Source organism: Rhinolophus sinicus, linkage group LG13 (genome assembly GCF_036562045.2).
Source record: "Rhinolophus sinicus isolate RSC01 linkage group LG13, ASM3656204v1, whole genome shotgun sequence".
Lineage (NCBI taxonomy): Eukaryota > Metazoa > Chordata > Mammalia > Chiroptera > Rhinolophidae > Rhinolophus > Rhinolophus sinicus.
The window spans coordinates 16,792,166-16,798,165 of NC_133762.1; positions in this window are offsets into that span (position 1 = coordinate 16,792,166).

Consider the following 6,000-nt stretch of genomic DNA (forward strand, 5'->3'; position numbering starts at 1 on the left):
CGTCACTGGCACGGTGGATGCCACGAGCCCCCTGGCGCTCTTGCCCACACACCAGATTCCGGGGGCCTGCCGCAATCAAAGTGCGGTGTTTTCACGGCCAGATGGGGCCACTGCTTTTCCACAAGCTGGTGCCGGCCTATGAGTCCTGTGAGGGAGCTGGTGTTTTCAGTTTTGCCGTCTGTTTAATGAATGTTCACTGAGCCTGACCCGCTGACCAGGCCGGTACCAGAAGCCCTTCAACCACTTGGAGGATCCATCCCGCTTTTCTCTCTCTGCCTCCTAGAGACCCCTTACCTGTGGGACCCAGCGCCAGCGGCTTGGTGGTGGCCAGATAGAAACTATGGCCTGGAGCCCAGCCAGCCACCCTGGCTTCGCCGGGAGGAGTGAATGGAAAGGATGGGGACCTTTGGCCTTGGCCGCAAAGGCGGGACTTGGCGTTCCAGAACCTCGCGTTTTGCCTCGCCAGCATGGGACCCCAAAAACCAGTAATGGGGGCGGGCAAAGGGCCCAGCCCAGCGTCGGAGATGGCACCGAGCCCGCTTGCCGCCAGCCGCTGAATCAGAGCCCGCGTTTCCCGGTCAGAGCCTCTCCTGGCGACTCGACTCCACCAGGGGGCCGGGGTCCCCAGAGCACACCGACGCGGCCTTTCCTGGTTCTTCCAAGTCGTGGAACCGTCGACATTTTTCACAAGGTGGGAGGCCGCGCGGGGAAGGTGGAAGGTTTCGCCGAAGGGGCAGTTCACACCGCGGCCCTAGGAAGATGGAGGGGTGACCTGCAGTCCCCGCCCAAGCGCCTGGTCGCCCTACTCGCGCCGCCTTGTGGCTCGAGTCTCCGCCGGACGGCTGTGGCGCGTGTTTTGCCGCAGGGAGGGCGTTTCTGCGTAGCCCCTCCCAGCATCCCCTCCACGCCGTCACCCCTAAGACGAGAAATTGGTGGCGGTGACGTGTGTGTGTGGGGTCTACGGAGCCGAGCCCTCCTCGAGCCCGGAGGAGCCAGGAATGTCGGCGAGGACCGGGTGGTCGCTGGCTGCCAAGAGCCCGCCTGGGTCCCCGGTGGGGACCCGGAGGGCGTTGCCAGGAGTCCCGGTGGCCTCCAGTACAGACCCCCAGGCCTGTCTTCCCTGGGCGCAGGTTTCCCGCCTGCGGGGGTGAGTGGGCTGAAAGCTGGCTTCCACTTAGGCCCAGGCGTCAGGCTCATGAGTGGGGCTCCTTCATGACCCTAAATCGGGGGAGCTCCAGGTCCTGTAGCCACACTCCGGTCCCCGGAGACCTCGGCACCCAGACTGGAGGAGCGTGAGATGGCCCTGGAAGCCGGGGGTGGGGGGGAGACAGCCCCCAGCGAGGCAGAACCCTGCAAGCCTACCGCGGACCTCGGATAGGGAGGGCCATGGTGAGCTCAGGTCTCGGGCCGCAGGACAGTGCTAGGACGGCCAGGGTCCCCTCTGCCCTGCGGGGCTCACAGCTGGGGGAGGGCTGTGCTTGGGCCCCACCGCTGGCACCTCCCAGACTTTCTCTGAGCGGATCTAGGTTACAGCCCTCGCGGCTCCTTCTAAGTCTCTTGCACAGATTAAAAACGGCAACTGTCCCAGAGCTGACCCCAGGGGACCCTGAAAGCTTCCTCCCCCACCCCCTTGCTCACAGGCACTCTGTGTTCTCCGAGTCTGCTGAACTCTGGGCGGCGACCGGGAGGCTCTTGCTCCCCCACCTTTCTTACACTGCGGGTCTCTGGGGAGCTGGCACAAGGTCAACCCCACCGCAGCCCGTCCAGCCCACCTCTGCGGTGGGTGGGGGCAGGGCCGCTTCAGGGCGGACAGGCAGGCCCTTCTTCCCTCTGTCTCCTCCCCTCCTGGTGCCCCCACACGTGGGTGCAGGCTTCAGGCAAAAAAGTAGAGAGAGTGGAGGTGAAGGGGTGCGAGAGGGAAGCCTGTCGGGCCTTGCCCTTCCCCTGCCAGGAACCCGAGGGGTCCAGGAGGGGTGCCCCATCTTGGTTTCTGTGGTTTCTCTAATGGGGTCTGCACTCCAGAGTGACCCCACCTGGACCCCACATACATCCTACAGACAGGAAGGCATCACCACCCCCAGGTGGCCCCGTGCTGCAGGACAGGATCTGGGGGCCGGGACAGTGTCTGAGCTTTTGCCCTGAGCCCACCCAGGAAGGCAGTGGGGTGGGGAGGATGAAGAAGCAGAGGAGAGAGCCCCATTGGCCCTCCTGCGAGTCCCCCATCCTGCCCTGGGGGTGTCACTGACCGCAGGGCTGCCCACCCGGCTGCTTTGAAGCTGCTGGAGCCCAACTCGACTGCCAGGGATCCGTGCGCGCCCCGCCCCTCCGGCTGCGTGGGAGCCGGGGAGTGACCACAGGGCAGCCAGCGGCCTTTGAAGTGCTGGGGCGCGGCTGCAGGAAGTGGGCGGCAGCCCACCCAGGCCCTGGGCCCTCCCTACCGAGGCCTTGAGCCCCTGCCCACTGGGCATGTCGCCCAGGCCCCTGAGCCACCTTGGATGCCCAGGTGTGCTGGGGCGAGGGGGAGGGGGGTCAAGTAAGGCAGAGGCTGCCAGGCCGCTGTCTCCCCAGCCTCTGGGTCCCAACCCCAGTCCCAATTTTGCTCAGGCTCCTGTGGGTGAGGCAGTGGGGCCAGGGTTTGGTGCTTCTCCCTCAGCTAAAAATAGCGGCCTTGGCTTTGTGGAAAGCCCCTGGGGCGGGGGAGGAAGGAGCAGGGCTGCTGTCCTGTGGCAGGGAGGAGGCAGCCCAGGCAGGAAATGCCCCGGTGCCCAGGGGGCCCCCCAGCAAAGGCTCTGGTCAGCGGGCACAGCCCCCTGGAAAGCCCCCGGCAGTGCCTTAGAGCTGCATAGGGCAGGAGTCTCCTGGATCCCTCAGGGTGGGCCATCCCCCAGCCCATGACCTCCTCTTGGTCCTGGGATGGTCTCCTGCCATGGACACCAGGAGGGCAGGACGAGGGTAGTTCTTTCTTGCTCAGTCATTGTCTGCACCTGGTGATGACCTGAACTGTGCTACCCTCAGATTCTCCCTCGTTAGCAATCCAGCAAGAACTGCTCAGCAGACAGCCACTGGTGGCCGGGAAGGGCTGAGCAGGGGCATGTGTCTCTGCCCCCAGGTTGCTTGCTGAGCACAAGTAAGAGTTTAACCCAAGGAGGGCTTTTCAGGAAGCAAACGTCCAGTGGTTGCCAACCTGGGGGGTGAGGGTCAGGATAGGGGTCAGACCAGATTGCTGGGTAGGAATCAGGCTGTGAATTAGCCTGCGGAGTGGCGGCTTGACCCTGGGAGCGGCCCTGGGGCCGAAGGGAGCTTAGCATTTTGGAGGAAAAAGAACAAGGCCTGTGTGGCTTGAACCTGGGGGCAAGGGGTGTACAGGAATGAGGCTAAGGATGGGGGGGCAGAGCTGGTAAGGCTTTGTAGATGGGTGAGGAGTTTGAAAGAAAGCCACTTCTCAGAAAACACTGAAAGATTCTCAGCAAGACCGGTCCAGACTCACATTTGCATTTCAGAGAAGTCACTCCCTTGTGGAGGAAGAGCTGGGGGTGGGAGAGCTGACGCTGGAGGGAAGGCAGAGGAGGGTCAGCACGGAAGCCCTGGGTGGGACCAGGAGCTGAGGGGTCCACCCAGGCCAGGCTGCCTGGTGGCCCCAGTCTTCCCTGGTTGATCTTCCTATCAGTGAGCAGTGGCTTACGTATTGGCAAGGAGAAAGTGGGTGGCTGGGGCTCTTCCAGATGGTGCCATGAGAGGACAGAAATGCTAATACTGCCTGTGTATTTGAGAGAAAATATGAAATCTCAACTGGACAAGAAGGAAGCCAGAGAGGGGAAAGCCAAGTTTGGGAGATAAAGGGTTGTTTCACTAAAGTGGGGGCTTAGTGGGTGTCGCAGCTGTGTGGCAAGCTGGATGCAGGCCACAGATGGAGAAGGTAGACAGGTGTGACTCTGACAGTGGAGGTGAGGCGGGGGAGGAGGCATCTGAAAAAGGACCCATATGACATCTCCGCGGGCGTGTTTAGAACATTGGTACCTGACACTTCCAAGGAGGGACAAAGGAGGCCTTTCCAGCCTTCACCATTACGCAGGACCACCTCCATCACCACCAACAGCCGCTGCCACTGTCACCTAACCGGTCACCTCCATCATCATCACCTGTGTCGTCACCTGCCCAGCAGCATCACCGGAATCCAGCCTCATGTGAAGGCAGCGACATTGTTCACTCACTGGACCCACTGGCTGAGAACAGACTCTCGGCTAGGAATTGTGTTAGGTTCTGGGCATGGCGATCAGCAGCACCAGTGAGGTCTCTACCCTTGGGGACCTACCGTCTGGGGGCGGAAGGGAACAGACTGCAAACAACCATGTGAAAAGATTTAGAAACCGAGAAGCAGAATGATGACCGAGCAAACCACTCCTAGGTCTTTACCCAAAAAACACGACACACGCTCACACAGAATTGTGCTCCAGTGCAGTGAGTGTGAGTCATAATGGCCCCAGGTGGAAAACCCCAAATCCACCAGAAGTAGATGAACGAATGTGGCCCATCTGTAGGGTGGGCAGAAAAGGAGCGGACGGCGGGTGCAGAATGGACTGCACAAGCGTGGAGTCCCGCACACTGTGTGATTTTGTGTGTGTGAAATCCTGGGAAAGACCACCAGTGACAGAGAGCACGTCTGTGTTTGGCAGACTTGGGAGCTTTGGGGTGACACACGTGTTCTTTATCGTGACAGTGGGGATCACGTGACTCCATCTCATCAAACTACGCTTGAAATGGGTGAATTCACTGTATGTAAAATATACTTCAATAAAGCTTGATTTGTGAAAAGATGGAAAGATTGTGAGTGGAAGCATGAAAAACATGAGGAGGGGAGGTGGTGGCGAAGGAGACGAGGGCTGGGTTTCGGCAGCTGGCTTCTTGGCAGAGGTGTCCTTTCTCTGGGTGGCCACCTGGGGGTGGACTGGCTGGGTCATGTGGTAACCATGCTGAAAACCCCCTTTGGCAGTTTTAGCCTTAGGTAAACAGAGGCAAATCCAGACTCAAGCTGTGTGTTGAGGTAATTCATTTTTCTAGGCTGTTTCCAGATGAGACGTCATTTCCTGCTCAGGTAACTGTAACAGCCCAGCAGAAGCTCCCGTGAATGACCAGGGCACTGTGATGGGCGTGAGGCGGAGGCCAGGACACTGGTGTGGGAGGAGGGATGGGACCCTTAGGCCCCCAACATGCAGGGTGCTCTGGTCTGGATTCCAGGGGCCCAGAGGCCATGCCCAGGGAGCCCCTGGCCCGACCCTAGCAGCCTGGACAGGTAAGCACAGCAAGTCCTTTGATCTGCTGCCTTCAGGCACCTCCTAGGACCCTCATCTCCGGGCAGCAAGCAAACTGTCAGCCAGTGTCCACCAGCGGTGCCAGCTCAGGGAGGCCAGGAGGTGCAGGAGCTCGGGGTCCCCACAGCCTTCACCCCTTCTGGACAGCCCTGGGCAAGCGAGGGTTCTTCTCTAGAGCAGTAGGCTCCCCAGAGGAGGTGGAGGGTCCCCACATGGTGTGACAGTGACCTCCCACACTCCCTGGGGCTCCCTGGGCAAGTCCTGGGGCTGGTGCCTCCAGCTGGCCATGGTAGGGCCCCGGGGTGAGGGCCTGAGGCATTTCATAGGTGCTGGAGCTGCTGTTCTCTGAGTCACTGCTGGGAGTAACTGGCCCTTGGGGCCTGGTCGGTCCTGGAATTGGTGAGCCCCAGGTCCCAGTGACCTTTTCCCCTGTGGCCGTGACTGGGGCTGGGAACCTCCGGCCTACGTCCTCTGTCCTGCCAAGAGGATGTCCTGTCCTCCAGGCCTGCAGCCCTCCCTCCTCCATCCCTGGGGCCTCTAGGCTGGGGGTGGGGATGTGGGGGTGCTGGGGAGTCGAAAGTGGTGGCCGCACTCACCATTGGGTCCTGAGCCCCTGCTCTCCCAGCTCCCTCCGCCCCTGGACCCAGATGCAGGGGAAGGAGGCCCCCAGCCCAGCACCTGGGGTTTTTCC